General features: G+C 43.1%; 1 protein-coding gene across 1 annotated transcript in view; it reads left to right on the forward strand.

Moving 5' to 3' along the window:
* The first annotated feature begins 2,963 nt into the window (after positions 1-2,963).
* Positions 2,964-25,496, forward strand: part of LOC311011710 (cadherin-6-like) — a 74,902-nt gene continuing 52,369 nt past the window's right edge. The window contains exon 1 of the mRNA XM_084006824.1: positions 2,964-3,092. The gene's annotated coding sequence lies outside the window, so the exon portion shown is untranslated. The remainder of the gene's footprint in view (positions 3,093-25,496) is intronic.

A 25,496-nucleotide genomic window follows, 5' to 3' on the forward strand; every position in this document is an offset into this window, starting at 1 on the left:
TTTAGTCTTGCAGAAATTCATTAATACTGTGTATTACAACTTTTCTAATGTTGATTGCCTAATAGGCTTGCCCTGTTTTTAAATGATTGTTTTCGGGTGCATCGTTTTATGTAAATAAATGCTTGTGTGTCTGCAGAAATGACTCGTGTGAATACATAAAAAATATGCACAACATCTGTTTATTAAAACTGAAGTAGCAAATTCAATATAATTATTTGTACTTATATTTCACATGTGTTACTGCAGTTGCAAAATTATGCCTGCTGAAGCAAAACCAGATGATGACATTTTTGGTTTTTATTCTTTGACATTTTACAAAGAATGACTTACTGGTGTATTCCTCTCAGCTGTACAGGACCATAGTCAGCTCTGTATATTTGACAGGCATTCTGCAAGGAGTAAACACTGAGGCACACAGACTCCAACCCAGGATGGTCAGTCATACATGACACATCCTCATCGACCTCCTGTCGACATCTGGTAACCTACAGTAAATAAACAGAAAATGTAATTTTTAAAATTTATAAGTGTAAACTGTAGCCAAATACAGTGGTGTGAAGACAATAACTTAATCATTAATGCAAACAAAACCAAAGAAATCATAGTTGACGATAGGAAAAAGCCAGGTCAGCACGTTCCCATCTCCATTAACGGCCAAGTAGTGGAAGGGGTCCCCTCCTTCTGGTTCTTAGGCACCACCATCCATCAGTCCCTTTCATGGAATCTGAACACAGTCTCATTATTTCCAAAGCCCATCAGAGACTGCACTTCCTCCGTCAGCCGAGGAAATTTGGGGTCAGTCAAGCAGGCATGACCCACTTCGATCGTGCTACCATCGAAAGTGTACTCACCTTCTCCATCCTGGTCTGGTATGGTAGTGCTACCAGCCAGGACAAACAACAGCTGGAGAGGGTAGTACGCAGGGCCTCTAGAATCATTGGCTTTAGTCTACCTTCCATAGCCTCACACTATAACACCAGGCTTTCCAGGAAAGCTAGTAACATCATCTCTGACCCCTTCCATCCAGCACACCATCTATTCTCCCTCTTACCATCAGGGAAGCACGATACACAATAACAAACAGGCTGCGTTGTTTTTGAGTTTGGGTGTGAAAGGCTGAGAATCAGGCTCTCAAATGAGTTATGATTTAGTTTTGGCTTAGGATTGATTGACAGGCTTGAATCAAAAATGGCTGCAACTCCTCCTCCACGTCTGCTGCCTCGAGATATATGAGTATTAATATGGCTGGAAGGACTAGCTTCGTTTAAGCAAACATAGTCTTCATCACGCAGCCAGGTTTCAGTCAGGCAGAATAAATCAATATGATTATCTGATATTAATACTGCTTTAGATGAGAGAGATCTAATGTTTAAGAGTCCACATTTAATTCCCTTATTTTGTTGTACTTCATCAGAAGTGCTAATTACAGATACGACTCAACAGTCTCCATAAATGAATGATTTTCAGCTTCTCCCAGTACGTCTTCCTCATATTCATACTGAGAGTGTTGGGAAGGAGTTCTCTGACGAGTATCTTCTCTACATTGGATTAGGGATCGTAAACCAACGTTGAGCCGTATCTTGTGTTGTTGCCAAAGGAACATCTGTTCCTTGTACAGGAAGTAAAAAGAGAGGGTGCTTGTTAATGAGGTTGGTGTACGACGAAATGAAACTCTTGAACTTGATATTACCGGCTAGCTCCACCCAGGGCACTTAAGTAAACTGAAAGCAGCCAGACTATAGGCTTGTTGGAGATGAACCGCTCCTCGCCTGGAAAGTAGACGAGAGCAGGCGGAGCAGCAGGAGGCGGAGCCTAAAAGCTGCGCTCCAGTTGGACAGTTTCCATCCAACATTTGACAGGAAGTCATAGAAAAAGTTACATCCTGTTAGACGCGATCTGTAGTTTGCGACCACATTCGCATTTATTTATATTTGTTCATAAATATCTATGGAAATCACAATCAGAATACTTCAGTAATCCCTTGGGAAATTGTACAGTTGCAGTTGCTCCATAAGAGAAAGAGAAGAAAGAGTAAAATAAGTATAAAAATATAAAGTAAATAATGCCACTAAATATATGTATATAAAACACTATACGGTATAGTATTATTGTCATTATTATGATTATTATTAACGTGCTGTTTGTTGTCAAAACTAAGAGCCAATCAGCTCTTAGATGGGGCGAGAGCCAGGCGTTTCCCATCATGCCCCGGGGCTTGCAGTCGGTTGAGAGCAACTGTGGCGATTATCGTCCACGTGTTCATGACGTCAGAGCAAGTTGGGATCAAGTCGGACACAGAACTAACCGGCATGCAATGTCCGGTGATCGCCGGCGATCGATTCTGCGCAGGCCTGGCTCATCTCCATCAAGCCTATTGACAACAAGTGAACCCAGAAACCTGCTTCTAGCTTCGGACGCAGAATCTGATATCGATGTGTGAATTTGAATGTCTGTTAACAGTATCAGAGGGTTTTTACACCGTTTCAACATGAATGTCAGTGAACGGAGGTTAAAACGGAGCTCTACTAAATGAAACACTGATGGAGACAGGAGGAACCTCTGCTGATGGAGGTCAGGACTAGACTGGGATGGTACTTTAAAGGAAGCGTACAGTTGGCTTCTGAAAACAACATGGTTGAAAGTGGGTGAAAATTAAGCCTCTGGTGTGTGTGTGTGTGTGTGTGTGTGTGTGTGTGTGTATGTGTGTGTGTGTGTGTGTGTGTGTGAGAGCGTGCTTATGCCCCTTTAATGGCGACAGCAGTGTTATGACCAATCAGTCGCCATTTGAACTCCTCAATATGTTGATTTGATGGGGGGGTGTAAGGACTAGATTCACCAGAGAGGGGAGGGGAGTAGAAATAGAGGTGGAGAGGGAGAAAGAGAGGGTGGAGTGCTGGGGGGGTCGAGAGGCAGACAGAGAGATAGAGAGAGGTGGAGAGCTGGGGGCGGGAGGAAAGAGAGAGAGGGGGGGGGAGAGAGAGAGAGAGAGAGTGAGGGAGGCAGAGTGCGGGACCGGCAGAGGTTCAGTCCGTCTCCCCCTTGGATGGATCTGGTGCTCGTTCCGGCTGCAGCTCCGTCCTCCGCGCACAGCGGTAAGTGGCTCCGGTTCTCCGCGGCTTCCAGCGTCCCTGCAGCGGACCCTCGTGTTTGTCCACGCCGCTCTCCCGGGAGAGGGCATGCACTTATCCGCGGAGGAGTAACGTTCGCGCTAAGCTGGGAAAAGTGAGGCAACATTGCGCACTAATATTGGGCAACTTGGACACGCTTTTTTTTTTAAAGCGCTGACCCGCGTGAAGGTGTGACATGAAGCCGGCGTCTTTACCGAAAACGACCCGGGCAAAGTTCCACACTGTAGTGATGCAGATGGTTAGTTAATGACATGATGAATACAAATAGGGTCCTGTGTGTGAATGATGACGCGTTAGAATCATATCAGTGAAGCAGACGGTTTAACTGTGGCTTTGTATGTTAATGTTGGCCAAGTTTGCTTTGGCGACTGGAGGACCAGGTTTCAGAGGAGACGTGGAGGACCAGGTTTCAGAGGAGACGTGGAGGACCAGGTTTCAGAGGAGACGTGGAGGACCAGGTTTCAGAGGTCCAGGTTTCAGAAAAGACGTGGAGGACCAGGTTTCAGTGGTCCAGGTTTCAGAGGAGACGTGGAGGACCAGGTTTCAGAGGTCCAGGTTTCAGAAGACACGTGGAGGACCAGGTTTCAGAGGTCCAGGTTTCAGAGGAGACTGTAGATGTTAAGGACCAGGTTTCAGAGTGGAGAGTAGATGTGGACCAGGTTTCAGAGGAGACGCTAGCTGTGGAGGACCAGGTTTCAGAGTGGACAGTAGATGTGGAGGACCAGGTTTCAGAGGTGACGCTAGCTGTGGAGAACCAGGTTTCAGAGGGGACGCTAGCTGTGGAGGACCAGGTTTCAGAGGGGACGCTAGCTGTGGAGGACCAGGTTTCAGAGTGGACGCTAGCTGTGGAGGACCAGGTTTCAGAGTGGACGCTAGCTGTGGAGGACCAGGTTTCAGAGTGGACGGTAGATGTGGAGGACCGGGTTTCAGAGGGGACGGTAGATGTGGAGGACCAGGTTTCAGAGGAGATGGTAGATGTGGACCAGGTTTCAGAGGAGACCTGGAGGACCACGTTTTAGAGGAGACATGGAGGACCAGGTTTCAGAGGGGACGGTAGCTGTGGAGGACCAGGTTTCAGAGGGGACTGTAGACGTGAAGGACCAGGTTTCAGAGGGGACGGTAGCTGTGGAGGACCAGGTTTCAGAGGGGACTGTAGACGTGGAGGACCAGGTTTCAGAGGGGACGGTAGCTGTGGAGGACCACCTCTCTCCATCTACACTGAGAACTTCAGTCAGACACAATATCAAACCCATGTTTTGCACGTATCATATTTACGGAGATACAATCAGTTTCCATCGATGTATCCTGGTCCTGGTCCTGGTCCTGGTAGCAGCTTTGGCCCACGCGGCAGCTAGTGATGTCCAAATGAAGCTTCATGAAGCATTTTCTTTATTTTCTGAGCCCAATAGATGGCGCTCTCTGTTCATCAAAGGGTTGAAAGCAATGGAAATATATCGGCCTTCAACCCTTTGATGAACAGAGAGCGCCATCTATTGGGCTCAGAAAATAAAGAAAATGCTTCACGAAGCTTCATTTGGACATCATTAGCGGCAGCATCACATGTGGTGGTGGCGTTGACAAGATGAAGGCTGGTGTGGAGCAACACTGCTGATTAGAACGTTAATCACGACTCCAAATCCCCTTAAGACGGGGAAAACGAAAGACAGAAAAGGAACGACTTCATCCACATTTTTGGAAATTTTAATTTTCACATTTTTTACACACATCATTTTACTTTTGGTATGGTGTACAGATCTCTTCACGGAACAGTGATCACCCAGGTCTCACGTTGAGGTCCACTGAGTTGCACCCTAGCAGCGTTCCCAGCATGCATGGCGGTGCCTCAGACTCCCAGCAGCCCCGTTGTGTGTGTGGCCTGAATCACTCATCGCCAACATTCCTCATTAACTCCCTTGTGACCTCTGTGCAGCCTCAAGGCCTCCAGAGGAACCTGCAGGCATGTTGGCTCATCATGACGGTATTGTGACTTTCAGAGGGACTCTTGTGGTTAACGCTGTTGGCTCACAGCAAGGGGCCTGGTGGAGCGGCCCCCTGTGTGGAGTCTGCATTGTCTCCGCAGGGACTCGGATGGGTTAGATGTTGGCTGTAGGGGTGCATGGTAGTCTGTCTGTGTGTCCCCCCACCACTCTTAATGGATGGATGGTCTGGCTAAAGACAGTTAAGGTCCACCTCCAGTCCATCTGTGAGAATTGGGTTTGTGTGTTAAACCAGTACTTGCCGGGCACCAGTGACCCATGCTCTATGAATCTTTATTTCATTTAAACTGTGTTTGATGTAAATGTTACATTTATCAGAAGATAAAACATCTCCTTGAGTCAGGCAAGCAAACTGGAGAGGAACGCATGTGATCCTCTGGAAGTCAGGATGGACCTTTAAGTACAGCAACGATCTTCAGTCAACAGAGTTTTAATGAGAGTGTGAAGCTTTCTACTTTGAAAACACGGAAAGTTGACACTGTATTTTGATAAGCTGTTGCACTCTCCAGACTCGTGGTGTGAGCGGAACCGTACCGGTGCCGGAACCGGACCGGTGCATATATAAGAAAAATGCCGCTGTGTGTCTCCGTCCAAAATCCGCTTTCCTCGCGCTGCCTGCTCGCACAGATCCGCTCGTGCGCACATTCGAGCTTTGTCGAGAAATATATGCAGAGACGGCGCTCCTTAAAAACAACATCAAGCCATGCGTGTGTAGTATTAGGACGTGATGACGTATGTACAACCGGCTAACGGGCCAAAGCCCGTTTGGGCTGGAGCAGTGTGAATGCAAAGCCGCGGGGGACCCCCCTGGGGAAATCGTGCCGAGGCACGCTACTGATCGCGCCCTTAGGCAGCCTATGTTAATAAAATAAGGATTGTTTTTAGATAAGATGTGGAACTCTGAGTTAACCTATTTCTACCTGAATTTCTATGAACTATTAGGCTGTTGAGTAAACCTATAACTTATATTTTACTTGATAAAATAAGACAATATATGCACTCATATGTCGTTATAGTGTTTTACAGTATCTGTAGCTATTAATGTGATGCTCATCATTTTCAAGCCATATTTTTCCGGGCCTTAATTTTGGATCATTTCCATCAACCAGCACCTTAATAAGTCGCTCTCTCCTTGAATCCTTGAAAACCTTGAATACACTCTGGTTGAACAAAAATGTTGAATGCAAATATAATAATTGCAGACTGCTTGCTGTGCCACCTGACTTAATCCAACTGCACCAATACACCATCCCACGCGTCTCGTCTGTTTAGGGTTTTTTCGGTGGGTACCACCGGGCCTGAAAAAAATTCTAGGGGAAACACTGGACTATACATAGGACTAAATAGAGGCCTATATAGAGGACTATATAGGGGACTAAAATAGGACTATATAGGGGACTATATAGAGGACCAATTAGAAGAATATGTCGATGACTATATTGGGGACTATGTAGAGGACTAAGTAAAGGACTATATATGGGACTATACATAGGACTTAATAGAGGTCTATATAGTGTAGGGGTGTAACGGTACATGTATTTGTATTGAACCGTTTCGGTACGGGGTGCTCGGTTCGGAACGGAGGCGTACCGAACAAGTTTCCATACGGACATATTAAGTAGAGGACCGCATGTGTGGAGGATGCTGCAGCCGCACATGCAGCTACTTTATGCTAATTAGAGGCACCGGGCTCGACTCGCCGCCTCGGGAACGCTCGCGAACGCTCGCAAAAATCTGTTGTTTGAAGGAGAGCGCCTGTCAATCATCATCTAGTGGCAGCCCACCAAGCGTGCAATACTGGGAAGCGGCGCGTCCACTCGCGTTTAAAATCGCCCCTGTGGACACGTACCTTAATGCCGCTAGCGTTGGCAACAAGCCAGAGTTGGAGGACCCTCCCGCGACATTAAGGTCTCCCGTTTGGGAACACTTCGGCTTCCCGGTGAGATACAAACAGGGACAAAGAGAGGTTGATAAAACCAAAGCGGTTTGCCGACATTGTTCATGTGAGGTCAGGTATATTTCTGGCAACACGTCAAACCTGTTGACGCATTTGAAACAGCACCACCCCCACGTGAAAATCGCTACAACGAGGAGAAAGACGAGCGTAACGTTAGTGCAAACACAGCTCCCCACCGCGTTTAAACCGCCTCTCCCTGCCCTGTTCAATTTTGCACATCAGATGGAGAAAATATTTGTTTTTAAAGAAACAGTCTGTTATTTTTATTTATTTTTAGTCTGAGCCTTATTCATGTTATTTAATCTGAGCAACAACTTGAAACTGTTTAGTGTTGCAACTTTTCATTTTTGCACATCAGATGGAGAAAATATTTGTTTTTAAAGAAACAGTCTGTTATTTTTATTTATTTTTAGTCTGAGCCTTATTCATGTTATTTAATCTGAGCAACAACTTGAAACTGTTTAGTGTTGCAACTTTTCATTTTTGCACATCAGATGGAGAAAATATATTTTTTAAAGAAACAGTCTGTTATTTTTATTTATTTTTATTTTTTAAATAAATATTTTAAATACTTGTATTTATATTTTTGAGCAGCATTCTAGCTCCAGTGCATGTTCCTACTGTTAAAAGCACAAAAGTAATAAACAACTAGCACATTTATATTTTGCATTTTGTTTTCTTACTGTACCGAAAATGAACCGAACCGTGACCTCAAAACCGAGGTACGTACCGAACCGAGATTTTTGTGTACCGTTACACCCCTAATATAGTGATGTCCAAATGAAGCTTCGTGAAGCATTTTTTTTTTCTGAGCCCAATAGATGGCGCTTTCTGTTCAACAAAGGGTTGAAAGCAATGGAAATATATCGGCCTTCAACCCTTTGTTGAACAGAGAGCGCCATCTATTGGGCTCAGAAAATAAAGAAAATGCTTCACGAAGCTTCATTTGGACATCACTAGGTCTATATAGGGCAGGTGTGTAATGTAATGAACTACATAGAGGACTAAATAGTGGACTATATAGGGGACTATGTAGAAGACTAAATAGAGGACTGTATAGGGGACTATGTAGAAAACTATATTGAGGACTATGTAGAGCAGGTGTGTCAAACTGATCCAGTAAAGGGCCACTGTGGCTGCAGGTTTTCATTCCAACCAAGCAAGAACACACCTGACTCGACTTATTCACCTACCTGATTTGCCTTCACACCTTGATTGGTTGGATCAGGTGTGTTCTTGCTTGGTTGGAATGAAAACCTGCAGCCACAGCGGCCCTTTACTGGATCAGTTTGACACACCTGATGTAGAGTACTTCTGATCAACTGTTGCTGATTCATCAATAATCATTGCTGATATCATTTTTGTAGTGGAAGCTAATTTGTTGTAATTTAAGTTCACGTGACAAACAGCGATGTATATGTATCGGGCTTTTATTGTGAAAAGAACTGCGATGCCATCAGTAAACCATCATAAGGTTCTGACTTGTGCTGTTGCCTTCTTGGCCAGGATCACCCTTGTGAAAGAGATCCTCAATCTCAATGGGATTTTACCTGGTTAAATAAAGGTTAAATAAATAAATAAAATAAGGATCACTTCCCGTATGAACAGTGGCAGAGCTAAACATAGTGACGATGTTAACAGGAGACAGTCCCGTGTGATGTAAGGTCGGATGGAACAGGCACCGATAATCAATATGATGATGGGATGAAGAAGTAAAGGGGACAGTTAACTTACAGTGGCTACCGTGACAAGAGTCAAGACAAGAACCTCTACTCAACTTATTGAGTTCTTTTTAGGGCTGGGTTCAAATAATCAATTTTCTGATTAAAATCGATCTTCATTTGAATGTTCCGATATCGATTAATAAAATCCCAGGATCAATCTTTTAATATAGTGTAATTAACGGGCACACCGCTTCATCCAGCGTCTCTCCTCTGTCTGTTTCACTCAGCGGGGCTGAGATGCACACACCCACACACACACAGGTCGATAGCCATGTTGAACACTTTTATTCTAACCTTTCAACATACAACTTTTCAACAAGAATGAGTCGACCCGCAAGAATCCGTGTGATGAGCAGCTACAAACAGAATCTCACATCAGAAACAAACTGATTCACAACTGAAAGTAAAACTTAAATAGCGGCGAGTGGATCCACAGATGTGCTGCCTTTAGACACGGTGAAAGTCGGGAGGGTTTGAAAAAGTGGGTGGTATAATATGACTCCTCCATAAATAATTGCACATACACGTGCAAATGTATGCACGTGTATGGTCTATGAATGACAAGGAATTAGAATTAGAACTACTAGTTTCTTCAGTAAATTTCTTAAATTTGATTCATCAACCACATGATTAGACCATTTGATGGGGGGAAAAATGCTATAAAATTGAAAAACCCTACAGAATTTAGAAAAATAAAAACTGAAAACACAGAATTTAGAAAAATTAAAACTGAAAACAGAATTTAGAAAAATTAAAACTGAAAAGACGGAATTTAGAAAAATTAAAACAGAAAACAGGGAATTTGGGGAAAATAAAACAGAATCTGGAAAAATTCAAATGGTTTCAACAAACGATCTGCAGATGAATTGATGCATATAATACATGTTATATTATATGTACATATTGATGTAACTTGTCATACTAGTACAGCATATATACACAAGCAAGTCATTAATACAATGTACACTTTTGGCATTGAAGACAAAAGAAAAAGAAACCAGGCATATCCGATCGATCAATTTTCGTCTTTTTTTCATTTTTTTATTCAACACATTCATACAGCATACAATTTATACAACCAATATCAAGACGGAGACCGCAATAGCAGGTGCATCTGTTTCAGTTCCTTGTCCCTTTCTGGTCCAATATCTGTCATTTTAAAATTGTCTTTTTATATTTAGTAAGGGTCATTTCTTATTTCCTTATTCTGAGCAGCACACCTCGTCACTACTTTGATTTTATAATAATACAATAGTAAACATGCCCATACATTACTTATTTTACAGGAAACAGGTGAACAAGTTATGGCACATAGGTGTACCTGATCACACTACAAGTACAACAATAAAAAACCTAAAAGAAAGAAAAATAAATGAATAAATAAAATAGAGATGACTATATGTCTGGCATTACTTGTATCACTGGTGCCTATCTTTCGTCAAACTTGCTGTGATTTTTTCCATGGTATACATGTTTTCACCCTGGTTCTCCATTGCACTATGCTTGGGGCCTCTGGCTTCAGCCAGGAAGCTGTTATTGTCTTTTTTCCAATTAAAAACATAATCCTCAATAAGGAAATCATATCTGTCAGTCATATTCTCAGTTTTCTTCTATAAAAAAGTTACAGTAAGTAAGTAAGTAACATAGTTCAAACATCCAAAGTTCAAACCCCCGGGGGTCTGACAGACTCATACCGGTTCAGTTCTGGAGCTCTTCATGCTAACGAAGCCCTGAAACGGCTCTGTGTGCTAATTAACGTTGACATCCGACAACTAGTCTTTGTGCTCTGTATACGTATGGGGGGGGTGATACCACCAAGTCTACCCAGGTGTTCGTAAACTACATGAAGCCTGGCTGTAGTTGAGGTGTGTGTGTGTGTCTGTGTGTCTGTGTGTGTGTGTGTGTGTGTGTGTGTGTGTGTGTGTTTCAAACAGACATCTTTTTAACCTGTAGATTATTCATGGGACGATATGAAAATGTCCTGCCACAATGTTTGCAATTCTCAATATTATCCCGATAATCGATAAATATGCCACATAAACATACTGGAATCACTAACAAATGTTTTCATTGCGTCATTGAGTGAAAGAAGAAATAATTGCACCATTTGAAATAAGTTAATCATAACATATGTCTTAATTGTGTGAGTCGGCTTTTTTTATATGACACGATACTTTTTGTATTTTTTTAAATCAGGCCTTATTCTTCACATGTCTACCTTGATAGTGGGCTAGACAGGTTTTGGAAGTCACTTATGACGATATATATTATGTATTATCCCAACAATGAAAATTCCCCACCGTCAACTGACTGTGTTTTTTATCCCGATCGGCGATACATTCTTGTATCATCCCATCCCTTCTGTAGACCTCCATCACTGCCATCGATGGCCGAAGGAATGTTTTAATACGCGGCAGAACGATCGAAACCCAGTTAGCGGTCTATAGCTGTCGGCAGCAGCACGTAGTGGGAGTAGCAGCCGCTTTTAACACTGCAGAAAGCGTCGACATCAAATGAGCCGTTATCCTCTGACAGGTGTTCAGCTGCATCTGTCTGCAAGGAGCTTCCTTTCTTCTGGCCTGACAGCTCCTCCAATTACAACTCTCCTGGCCCAGACTGTTGTGGCTGCAAATACAGAAGATCGCTGTTCAACGCCGACATCTCCCCCGCTCTGACTGAAGTCAGATGAGAGGCTGTTTTTAATCCTAACTCATTAGTGTCTGGTAGCTAACCTGAGGTAACACAGAAGAGAACTTGTATATAGGCAGGACATGACAGGAACACAGTAGAGCTTTGCCAAAGTACTCCTGGTTCAAAGTAGGGGTGGGCGATACACCGAAAATGTACCGATACTGAAATTTACGACGACAACCGACGTCATTTTGCCCATGTCGGTATATTCGGTTTAAAAAAAAAAAAAGAAAAGTCGTTTTTTTCTTGTCTGGCTGTGTGTGTAGGTAGGCTACCAGTATGTTCATGTCCCTTTAAGACGCTCGGCTGTACTGTACTACGTATACAGCGTGTGCAGTCACGTGACTCCACCCCATCCAGTCTGTAACAAGAAGGGAAAGTGTGGGTGAAGGTGCGTGTCCACAGGCAGCGGTGTTTCCCCGCGTCCCATTCATTGTCTATGTGAAAAGCTGTGCAATGCATTCTGGTAGCGTTGCGGCGAATGTCGAGAGACGGCGCGCGAGTTGGCCGCTCCTCATTTGCCTAAAGTTGAAGTCGAATCTACTTTATGCTAATCAGAGGCGCCGGGCTCGACTCGCCGCCTCGGGAACGCTCGCAAAAATGTGTTGTTTAAAGGAGAGCGCCTGTCAATCATCCTCTAGTGGCAGCCCACCAAGCGTGCAATACTGGGAAGCGGCGCGTCCACACGCGTTTAAAATCGCCCCTGTGGACACGCACCTTAAATCTGGTCGAGGAGGAAGAGCACCTCGTTCCCAAAAGAAATGCGTCATCGATCGTTTGGCAACATTTTGGGTTCAGCGAGGACGATGTCGATCAGAAAAATGTGAAATGTAAACTTGTTTATCCTGTTATAGAGAACCTGATTACTTGACAACTCCATATTTTGAATTTGTTTATAGAGACTGTATTTTTAATACTTTGTTATTTTATACTACCAAATAAATAATATAAATCTTAACTACAGTGTAGTTTTACAGTCCTTTAAAGTGGCATTTTTTTAAGCGCGGGGGGGGGGGGGGGGGGGGGGGTTACTTATCGTTCATTTATCGTTATCGAGGTGAGTTCCTCAATATATCGTGATATTGATTTGAGGTCATATCGCCCAGCCCTAGTTCAAAGGCTATTTACTAGTGATGTCCAAATGAAGCTTCGTGAAGCATTTTCTTTATTTTCTGAGCCCAATAGATGGCGCTCTCTGTTCAACAAAGGGTTGAAAGCAATGGAAATATATCGGCCTTCAACCCTTTGTTGAACAAAGAGCGCCATCTATTGGGCTCAGAAAATAAAGAAAATGCTTCACGAAGCTTCATTTGGACATCACTACTAGTTACACACTGCAGAAGTCTAACGGAAATGAAAACCTGCTACAGCAGCTGGTACTCACTGATCCAGAGGTTTCACAAGGCAAAAGGGTGACATCACCAGATTCCTGACATCACCGACGTCACTTACGTCCGTGAGATCATTGACTTCACTTACATCAGCGATGTCACCAACATTACTGAGGTCAATGACTTCACTTACATCACTGACATCACCAACATTACTAACGTCACCCTCATTACTGAGATTACTGACATCACCAACATTACTGACGTCACCAAAATCAATGACGTTACTAACATTACTGACATCATTGACGTCACCAACATTACTGACATCATTGACGTCACCAACATTACTGACATCATTGACGTCACCAACCACATGTCACAGGAATATAGGGTGTCCTACATGAACAGATAAAATGATGTTGCAGGTATAGAGCAGAGAAGACACTGACAGTCACTCTGTGAGAACTTGATGTGTGATTATATTTGAAAAGGCAGTAATACTGTTCAGATGACTAAACAGGAAGTGAAAAGGCAAATGCACAGAAGGTAACTGTCTTATTTGTTTGCTGTGATGGTCTGTGTCTGTTAATCTGAGCTACAAGGAGAAGCAGGAGAGACAGTTTCATTGTTGAGTTGAAACCACCGCAGTAGTTCATTGTGTTTCTTTCTTCGGTTGGATTATATCTGAGCACAAAGACAAAGTTTAAGTTGTTGATTCCTTTTCTGATTATGGTTCACTTTGATTGGATTGGACAGGCCATGCTGCTGCTGCTGCTGCTGCTGCTGCTGTGATATAACAGGAGATTCTAATATAATTAATAGATGGGCTGTCAGGTTGTTTTTGTTTTGACCCAGTTTTTCTTTTATCATTAGCGCATTTCTTTACATAGAAAACACTACTTATCATGTGTCAGTATATTGTTAATTATCACTTATATAAATGAAGACAGATATTGCTTATCTTCTAATGATGTTTTTCAAGCTAATTACAAGTGTACTTTTTCTAAATGTTTCAGTGCCTTATGGGAGAAGTAGTTAAATTGTTTAGTCACCCGAAGGACGGATGACTGTGCAGAGTACTTCTGTCAGATACTAAACAATACAGATGAGGATACTTCTAGCCTCCATCCAGCCTGTGAGCTGCTAACTCACTGGTATCCAATCCAAGCTGGCCACTTCCAATTCTAGAGTTCTTTAAACTGTCATTCTGTCTGCTGGCCATCAGGGGGCGACTCCTCTCTGATTGTATAGAAGAAAATGACCCTACTTCTCTTGATATATTGTGTTTATAGGATATACTGTACGTTGGTCCATATGAAACAAGAAACTACAACACAGCAAATCCCCAAGATGTGTTCATAGTGCAACAAGAGATACATATTTATGAGCAACAGTAAAGATATTATAAAGTAAGCAGTAAAAAAAATACATTTTAAAATATAATTGTAGAGCGACTCTTCTGGATGCAGTGTTTATTATGCGGTCTGACAGCAGCAGGAAGGAAGGACTTTATATACGTAGGGGAGCGGGTCCTCTTCACAGAGTCCACCAAGGCTGCGGTCGAATAGTCTATTTCTCTTAGGAAGGTTCCTAACTGAAGAAGTGACCCGGAAGTAAACAAGTGGCCGCCATGATAAGAGCCGTTCGGATTCTCTAAATGCAAAGGAAAGGAGCTCCAATGCTTCCTTTCAGCGCTCCTTTAGCATAGGATGCAACGGACCTTCCTATGCGATAGGAAAGGAGATCACGCCGACCCACAATTCTTAGCGAGAGCAACATTTAAAGTGCTGCACACCTCGGCCGTTCATGATTACAAACGATATGTGCATTTACATATTTAACAATGACTTTCATGCAGACATATAGTAATTGGAATTGTGTTGATAAATGTGTGGACAGTGATAATAATTTAATGATATTTTTATTTATTTCAATCATGTTACAAATGTTTGACAAAAACGAAACTAAAACCACAAATGAAACGTAAATAAAGCAAACGGTCAAACAGGAAGGAAGAGCTGCTGGACCTGAAGCCGGTCAGTGAACCAGCTGTTGATAAAACCAACATGTGGAGAAGTGGAAGATGCGCTTTTTGTAGTCCATTATTGTAGTTTCTCCAGTGCAGACGCACGTCAATCGCCGGTGCCGATCATCAGCTGTCAATCATCAGCAGCATTATAATGACTAGCGAATCCTTTTGAGTTCTCCTATCGCCTTTCCTTAACCCTGTGACGTTTTCCCCAGAGGTCAAGGAATAGGAGTTAGGACCTCATTTTTTGACGATTCGACTGCAACCCATGTTTCATCACCTTGATTCAGCCCAGAAGAGGACCTTTAACGTTGTTATGTTACCTGAAGGTTGTACTGGGAAGAAAACAAGGCCCTGGCAATTTTGCCATCGCATGTACACTGCAATATAACAATATGACTTTGGTATGGTTTGTGCGTTAGGGCATCAATATACAGGTTGATTATTGTGCATCTGCATGTTGAGCACTAGTCTCATGTTCCTGGTTCTTTGATGGGTGGACAAACATTTCTGCCATTCTTGCATTTTGAGTGCATTTTTTCTACTTTGTTTAGGATGGCATTTGAAAAATAACTCCAATTCTTCTTGTTTGGGTTAATAATAATTCATGTGAGACTCGGCCTCCGTATGAATCCCCTCTGAGCTCCATTAACGCTGCTGTGTGTACGTATCACCTCCTTGGCCTTGTCTTTTTTTTTTTGCACTTTCCTCCTCTTCATTTGGACTGTTAATGTCTCACTGCTGCCAGTGACACATCAGTTATTTTCATACATTTTGCTTCTGTCTTTTCCTTTTCTCCCTTATCTCTTCTTTTTCTCTTTTTGGGTCCTTTATCCATTATCTTGTATGCCTGTTTGGATTCGCTACCCTATTACAGTATTAGCTTGCTTATTCCTATTAACCTTTACATTATTTCTGATATTCCCGCCTGACCTCTGACATTAAATGGACGGACGGATCAACTTGAAGGGGTGGGAGGAGGCGGTGGCAGTAGCATTGCACCTACAGCATAGGTAGCCTGTTTGGGACCCTGCAACCCCAGTTAGACTTATTTAACACATCACACTACCGTCATGGCGTTGTGTTACATGTCACGCTCTCTGCTTCCTCAAAGCCGGACGCTTGTGTAAAAGGAGACTCTGTTGAGGCGTCAAGCTGCAAACCAAAGTTCAGTCGAAACGGTCTTCTTTCTGTGAAAACACCTACTATGCTATGATCATACAGGTTCTGGGGTCCCCGGTCCTCCTGCTGCAAGGTGGTGTGCTCGTGTCTGATCAAATCGGATGTGTCAGGTCCCTCATCAGGTCCCTCATCAGGTCCCTCCCAGTCCCCAGTCCTCTCAGTGCTTATATAACACAGTAAATCCTAACGTACCATCTGCTACCAACAACACTATCCAGCACTAATTGTTGTTGATGCACATGGAGACATCAGATCATCAGAGCTCACACACACACACACACACACACAAAAAACACATGCACACACACACAAAAAACACATGCACGCACACACACACACCAACATCTATTATCTCCCCTTTGTTCAGATTAAAGCAGCTCAGGTTCGTGAGGGATTAGGCTGGTTGGCAGTTAGTAATTGCTGGGAATGGGTGACCCACTGTGTATGTGTGTGTGTGTATGTGTGTGTGTTGGGGTCAAACCCAGGGAGCAGGGATTACGTGACCCTCGGTGTACATGTCCCGTTGTGTGCTGTGAGCTGTCAGTAGATGGCTCGGTGTGAAGCAGCTCAGCTTTAGATCAAATGTTTATGTCGTTCACTTTACATGCACTAAAGGTCTTTACATCCATTCTCTTACACTAAATACCATGGACAGTATGTGGGTCAGTCCTACCCCCCCACACACCAGTTACATGGTGTCCACCAGAGGGCCCAGGTGGAAGAGATGATGATGATTTACTTCATCCAATCAGACCCGAAGACATGCCAAAGACCACATACCTTCCTATGAGGCCTGACACAAAGGCATTCCTCATTTCTGTGATTATCCAGTTACACAAGCCAGCTGTCGGTAAACGGTTAATGATCCGCCAACAAGGGTAGACTGTTGGTCCGGGAACATAGCATCCGCTAGTATAGAGGGTTCACATATCATCACCATAAACACAAAGCTTAAATCTGAGTCTCAGACTCACCACTGTTCAGCTCAATTCAGGTTTATTGATAGTATCCTATCCTGTGACTCTCAGGACCCTTTCCACATAGAGCAAGGCTAGAACACATTCAGGATCTTCAGAGTCCCATCATCACCAGGAGCAAAAAGTTACAGCGCCACATAGTGGAGAGAAAACACTGCCCTATTATACTGGAGGCAGAAATCTGGAGCAGACCAGGATCTCGGGTTCAGGAAACTCTTTGGCCTCAGCTGTGTTGGTGTTGTAGCAGGAGCAGATTTGGTTATCAACAGTTAACTATCAATATCAATATGATTATCGGTATTAATAATTATTTTTAATATATTATCATGATATAATCATGAATAAACGGGGCACCACCCTGGGATCAGGGAAAAGATAACCTAAAACTGTATTCAGTCTCAATATAAAGGTTTTATACTCACATGCCAATCATCGTGATCATTGGCATGGAAGCATAAAACAGTCTAACAATTAAGAAGGGCGAGAAATTCAAGCACTAGCCTTCACAACCTGCTGTTATCCAGTGACATATACACAACAAGCACAAGAGACCGCTAGTTATAATATAATAAGATTTATTAAAACCAGTAATAATGATCACAATCAATAACACTGCAATTAACAAAGCCTTATTACCTAACTACCTAACACACAAAGCTAAGCTTAAACAAAGGGAGAGACACACGTGGAGTGTGTGTGTGTGCGTGCGTGCGTGTGCATGTGCGTGCGTGCGTGTGCGCGTGTGTGTCGAGAGAGAGAGAGGGAGAGATGGCTATGTGCGGCCACCAGATGGAGCTATTCCTCGCAGCGTTCAGGGGCGGAGCCACTGACGTCTGATGGAGTAGCGAGAGAGAGAGAGAGAGAGAGAGAGATAGCCGTATGTAGCCACCAGATGTAGCTATGTCCCTAGCGTCCGCCGGGAACAGCTGGCTTAGGACACGTGTGTGCGGCGTGTGTGTGTGTGTGTGTGAGCAATATTCTGAGGCTCAGAAGGCGTGCAGCTATCACACGGGCGCGCGTGAATGAACTGGCGTTTATTCCGCGAGACCGGTCTTTTAACTGATAGTAGATGCTTTCTGAGCTCGCGAATATGGCGGAGGTTAGTCGAAAACACTGTTACAGAAATCATCCCAGCGGCGTGGGTACACGATCAGCATTCACATACAGCAGCACATGAACAAACAGACTCGGCGGTCCGCGATCAGAACTTAAAACACATTAACAAGAATTACAAGCATGTCCTAGACTATCGAATCTCTGCTTCTGCCCAGACAAATAGCCTCTTACTTTTGTCGATGTGAGATGTGTCGATGTGAGGGTTTCGTCCCATGCGGTGATGCCGTTCCTTGACGCCGGCAACGGACGGTAGTTCGTGGGCGCTCGTTCAGCGCCGGATCCAATTGGTTGAAGAAAACCGTTAGTTATTCTTCCTTCTGCAGGGAAATGATGAACACTCGCGGGGCTCGGCGATTTAGTCAGCTGATTTCAGACAAAGACGGGTCGAGTTATCCGTTCTGCTGGCAGCTGGGACGAAGAAAGTTTTCTTCTTACCGCGGGGAACGGGAGAGTCGCGCTGTCGCGGTGGTCTCCTCGGGATCCAAAATGATAAACAAAAGAAAAATAAAACGAGTAGAGAAAAAGAGGGGTAAAACAGTCTGTTGCTCGTCCAGCGAGTTTGGGGGAAAGACTGCGGCCTAGGACAAAGGGAAACGCTGCAGACGTAATCTTCACCTCCTGGCGTAACGCGAGTTACTTTGGAGAGAGGAGGTTCTTCTGGTGACGCCGGGATTTATAGCTCACGGCTGGTCCGGGGGAGTCCCATGCAGTTGCCAGCCAATAGGGCACCAGTTGTGTGACGTCAGATCTCGCGACCAGGTGGAGGTGACACTAAAATGGTGGTTGTAGTTTTTTATCTCCTTTGTCCCATTGTCCGGCCGCATTGTGTAGGCTTTGTAGGCCGCATTGTGTAGTCCTAACGGTTAGGTCCCAACAGCTGTTACATAAGAGCCCAGAATGCATCTCCATAGTTGGACATATTTAGCATCAATCAAAGCTAATGTTGAAAGGATTATAAACTCTTCTTAATGTTAAGTATTTAGAGTATAATTTCAGTCCTTCTGTCCCGGTGGCAGAAATAATCCATATTGATCCGCGGTTGAAAGTAGTCCCTAACAAATATACAATATTTCTCCAGTCGAGTGAATTCTGCTCAAATGTTAGCACACCACATGTGCTGGTCACACCGTCCTTCTCTCGCTCCCCACACTTCCTGTCTCTCTCATTTGTCATGGCCGGATGACAGCACAAAATGGCTGACGAATAGAAACCCAGGCTGCGGTCGAATAGTCTATTTCTCTTAGGAAGATCCCTAACTGAAGAAGTGACCCGGAAGTAAACAAGTGGCCGCCATGATAAGAGCCGTTCGGATTCTCTAAATGCAAAGGAAAGGAGCTCCAATGCTTCCTTTCAGAGCTCCTTTAGCATCGGATGCAACGGACCTTCCTATACGAAAGGAGATCACGCACTTTTTGTAGTCCATGATTGTAGTTTCTCCAGCGCAGACGCACGTCAATCACCTGTGCCGATCATCAGCTGTCACTCATCATATAATGACTAGCGTATCCTTTTGAGTTCTCATTCCACCTTTCCTTAACCCTGTGACGTTTTACCCCCAAGGTCAAGGAAAAAGGAGTTAGGATCTAATTGTTTGACTATTCGACCTCAGCCCAATACTCAGATAGGAACCACTGGGCTCAAAGTCAGGATTCATGCTACTAACAAACACATTGGTCGTCACTTTGCAGGCATTTTGAGAGATGTCTTAGGAATTCAGATTTTTTTAAGGGCTGAAACACACACACACACACCCTACAATTATTATGAACAGTATGAAAAGGAAGGGAACAGGCCCAGGGTCCACCAGCATATGCAGATTAGTACGGAACAGGCACTCGGAGCTAAATGTACCGAGATGATTATCACAGGGTTTTGACTTGCATGACGTTTCATCCACTACACTGCCTGTCCTTTTGGAGAAAGTCTGCATCTCTCTGATCCAGCTGGAAGTGCTGGAGTGTGGCACAATGATATTCTGCAAGAAACATGAATATGAATAAGTACATGGATGGTATGTACAACGCTCTCACTTCAAATAAATACAGTCTTATTCGTCGCTGTTGCTCCAGAATCCATCTCAACGACTGTTTTCATGATATCTGCTCCAGATGTTCGTGGTCTCTAAAGGATGAACCCTGAGTCTTCACATTACTGCCCATAGTGAATATTGACATTGATATATTGTTCCTGATATTCCACCCGTGAACAGTGTTGGTGTGTTGGTTTATAGAGCAGAGTTGAATGTAACAGTAGCAGGATAGAGGAGCTGCTGGACCTGAACCAGCTGCTTATAGAACCAACAACATGGGGAGAAGTGGACCATGTGCTTTTTGGAGTCCATCACTGTAGTTTCTCCACCGCAGACCCACGTCACTCATCAGCCGTCACATCATAATGACGTAGCTTAGTGAAAGGACAGTCAGATTCCTGTCTGAGCTCCTGACTCATGATGTTTTCCCTCAAGGTCGAGGGAAAGGCGTTAGGATGGCATTTCTGGACTTTTTGACCGCAGCTATTGTGTGTCCATGTCCCTCTTGTCTTTCTGCTCTGCATTAAAGAGAATGATTCATACGGAAAAAGTTGGTGAAGAAAGTTGACTCTTCCAAAAACTTGTAGCGAAGTGTCTGAAGTGAAGGTGCAGCTTCTGCTCCTTCTTTATGGTTTATTCATAACGACACTTTATACTCCCAAGGACCAGGGACCGGACTCTGATGCCTCTTTGAGGAAGTGTGTTTCTGACTCTGTGTGTGTGTGTGTTCCTGTCCGTGTGTGTGTGTGTTTCTGAGGTAGAACTGGACAGGCGTTGTGGAAGCTGTTGGCTGCCTTTAGAGGCTGGTCTATTGTGATGGAAAGCGGTGGCTGGGTTTGTACTTGTCTCACACACACACACACACACACACACAAGCTGCTCGCTGGCTGACATTCCTTTCTTTTTCCAACTCTAATTGGTCCTATGGGAGTTGTCAGAGGTCTCAGTGGCTGTCTGCATGGTGTCAACACACACACACACACACACACACACACACACACACGACGCGGTGGCGAAGGAGAGGTGCTGTGATTGTCACCTGAAGGTCATGAACATTTATCACTGTTTGTGGAGACAACGGAGAGGAAACGTCCCGATGGCCTGGTTTATGAATCCTAGTCCATCTAGTCAGCATGAACAGACTCACACAGACCACCTCATCATAGACCCGGCTGTGCAGTACTTCCTGTATAGTGTTGCATGCAGCCCCTCTTGGATGATATGTCTTGTTTCTGTGCTCTACGTGAACCTAAAGTATGGCCGGGAGATACAACCATCGTGTTAATGATCACAATGTAACTTTTCCTTGATAGAATTACAGTCGAAGGTCGATAGAGGTCCTTCCATGTTTTGACAGAGGGCATGAACAGCCAACGATAACCCTAACCCGTGCTGGAATAGAGTTACAGGTTAGAGTGGAGGAGAAGCAGCCGGCAGCAGCACAGCGTTGTCCATCAGCCAGTTACATGAACACATAGAAAGTGGTGTCCTCGTTCTCCAGCGCAGACACAGTGTTCTCCTTTGTTCCTGTGTGAAGGCTTATTGAATTTATTCTGAGGAGATGTACAGAATGTTCCATCTATTGATTTATGGGTTTATATCCTGAGTATGGAAACGGTTGGAATCTATACAAAGGAATAGAGACAGCTAGGTTGTTTTTAATTGTTAACTAGAATTTATAATTTTGGTTGTGCTCTGTAACACTTGAATCTATCAAGTATCATGATAAGATATTTATACCCCAGCATGGACTCACCATTTCATCATAAGGAGCCTGAATTTCAGCTCATAGTTTTGAAAAGAATCACGAGGCATTTGACAGATGTCATTCAGCAGTAACGAGTGACTGAAGGGTCCTTCTGCTGCTCATCTCCATCACCCTCTTGGTTGTCTTGGCTGGAGGAATATGCCAGTTGTTCTGGAGTGCTAAGATCCCCCTAAACCACTCGCTCATACTCATACTGTCATTTAGTGTGGTGCAGTCTAAACTACACAAGCAGCGTCTGAATATGAGGTACAATTCTTAAGTATTAAAAATGGATGATTTTACCCCCCACCCTGCTGACCACACAGATGATGTAGTCATGGTGATCTTACCCTGGTTTTTAGACATTTTGGCAACTGCCATGTTGCAACCAGAGAAGGAAGTGACCGTATTTGGACAGTGGAGGAGCGACGGGTGGATATGATGAACACAAACAGCAGAGCCCTGCCCCAAGCTAGGCCCGGGTGGTCATACGGTGATACCGTAGAATGGTGTATTAAATATAGCAATGGTATTTCATTAATTACGTCATGAAAGAAATCTGCTGTGTGATGTGGCACTGAACAGGTCTCTGATAAATGCCTGACAGAACTCCTGTCAATGATGTAGGCATATTAACTAGTCAAATCAATTTGTCAAATATAGAATGTGTCAAAAAAAACAACAACACTCATACTCGAGCCTCATGTGACAGCCTCTTCTCAGAAGAAATGATTTGAAAGAACTTTTCTTCACACAACTGGCACCGAAAGAGAGAACTACAGAAGAAGCAGGTGGTAGTGCTGCTCATGTTCATCAGATCCACCCGTAGCTCCTCCACAGTTCTTTTTTTCATTCTAATACTTGGAGTTATCCCACAGTAGAAACATATAAGATAAGTGTCCCAGCTCATTAAAAGAGGAACGCAAATTCATTTATGTCCAGTACTCATATCTGCCATGGGTCCATTCGTCTCTTATCGCTCTCATGTGGTCAGGAGGTGTAACCCATTCACATTATTCATTATTTGTTTGCATGATCAGAGTTTAAAATTACGACAATACGAAGAAATAGAGCAAACGTTAAAAATGAAGCCTCAATAGATATTGAAACCATTCACTCATGATTACAATTGTTTACTAAGATAATAAGTCAAGAGAGAAGTTTCATTTTCTCATAGACTTCTATACAATGAGGGAGGAGTCACCCCCTGGTGGCCAGCAGAGAGAATTGGGGGTCGCTGCCTGATTAGGAGTGGTAAGCATCAGTTAAAAAAATATTTATTTTTATAGTTCCCCAGGAAACAAATACATTAGTATTAAAAAAACAAAAAAACAAATGAAAATAGAAACAGAAAATAATGATATTAAGTAGTAAAGACCATTCGTGAAAGTTTATAATGATGAAACGAAGCACATGTGAGACATACAAGTATAGTATGAAGGAATTTTGGGGACTTCACATGCAGATGCACTAGAATAACTAGACAGTGGGGAAATCCCTTTAAAGGCTCCGTTACTGCACAATAACGGAGCAGTGAGGCTCCTTAAACACATCCAGCCAGAATCAATCAGCCTTCCACTGTTTCAATTAAAGCCTCTTCATATACTGTAGCACCAACTCAATGGGACTAATGCAGGACTGGCAGGGAACGGGAGAGGAAACATTAGACAGAGGAAGACAGCGAGAGAATGAGAGTGGACGTGATTGGACAACATCAATACCTTACTTGTTATGAAATGCCTGTTTGTTGGAAGACATGAGAATTAGGCAAGGCAACTTTATTTGTATAGCACATTTCATACACAAGGCAGACTCAAAGTGCTTCACATCATACAACAAAGTCAAAAAAAATAGAAGAATTAAAAGAAAATAAAGGCAAAATTAAAAATGCATTACAGAAAGAAAAGGAGAATAAAAACATATTTGCAATAATTAAAAACAGTGCAGACATTAAAAGATTTAGCAGAAAGCTATGGTGAACATAACAGTTTTCAGTTTAGTTTTAAAAGTGGGTTGGGGCAAGTCTTACATCTTCAGGAAGTTTATTGACTAAGTTAATTAGTCATATTACAGTTTTTTTTTCAATCGCTAACAAGCGCTTCCCCATACTTCAGATACTTTTTCTAAACTCTTAACACAGACTCACTCCTACAAAACACAGTTGGCCAAATGGATCATTTTCTTCTCAAAAAGACATTTTGTTAAATATTTACTAACTCTTCATTTCAAAATAGAACACATCTTTCTCTGCACACACTAACTTTACCAAAACACTGGAAATCTGACTCAAAATGAAATTATTCTGTCAAAGAATAACACTTGTTTACACTTCACAAGGTACATGCAGTCAATCAAAGTACACCAGGTTTCAAAATACTGGCTATTATTGACATTACAAAACCTACATAGACTTTTATGTTTCAGTTTTACAGGTATTTGCATGTAAAACATGCAATCTACCGTTTTTACACTAAATTTCTTGGTTGGGAACTGTATGTCTACATGTAACGTTCACATTCAAAAGCATTCCAGTAAAACGCAAATCAGTTTTTTCCAGCAAAAAGCCCAGATAAAAAGTTAGTCTTTTTCTGTTTCTGTTTCCAAAAACATCACTCCTCAAAGTCCTCCTTTTACTGTATTAGTGTCAATGTAATAGAAAGATATAACCCCTGCCAATGAGTCTAAGCCAGACTGGAATCAGCTGTGGTTGGCCCAATTTAGCCAACATAAATCAGCTGTGTGTCAATTATTCAATTGTTTTTTATTATCAGCTGAGATATATTGTTTTTGAACTGATATCATTGCAGAAGCAGAGGTTTGATACTGTATCTAAGGTTTGGAATATTGTTTTTGCTATTGTGGGATGTTGTGTGTTAACATTCGTAAATAACACAAAAACAATCCATCATTTTGTTGGGAGGTATAGCTTGTCTGTTAAGAAAATGTAAGCATTGTGGAAATGTGTTCAATGACGCTTGTTAGCGACTGAAAAAAACTGTAATGGTTTGATCGTGACATAGACGTTGCGTATCAGGGCCGCACCCTGGTGCTGACGATGTGAACTGATTATCCCTCGAGGTCAGTGCGCAACCATCACAGTTAGTTGACTCACCACTTTTCTCCTTGATGAGCAGCACTTCACCAACTTCACAGTTTCTGAATCCTACAGAATGAGACATTGATCTGGTGTGAGCAGAGTGTTGCTCTGCTGCGCCAGCTGAACGCAGCGAGGAACACATTTGTATGGAAAGTAGCTCAGATTAAAAAAAGGAACTTTATTTTGCTGACAGGCGGTAAAAAGCACAATTCCCTTCACTGTCATCATTGCTGTTTAAGCGTTCCTTCCCGGAGCCTTCGAACTGTGGGCGTATGGACTTATTGATCCGCTACACTAGTGGGGGGGTACATATAACGACTGGTGTCATCTGACATCACAAAACTATATGTTACATGTAATATATACTTTCTAAATTGTATCCAGATTTTCGACACTTGGTTTGTTCTGAGTGACAGTGTGTGTCGTCTCCATGACGATTGTTTGCACTGAGCCTAGTTTGCAGCTGATATGACCTGTTTAGCTGAGGT

This window comes from Eutrigla gurnardus (assembly GCF_963514095.1).
Source record: "Eutrigla gurnardus genome assembly, chromosome: 4".
In the NCBI taxonomy this organism is placed as follows: Eukaryota; Metazoa; Chordata; class Actinopteri; order Perciformes; family Triglidae; genus Eutrigla; species Eutrigla gurnardus.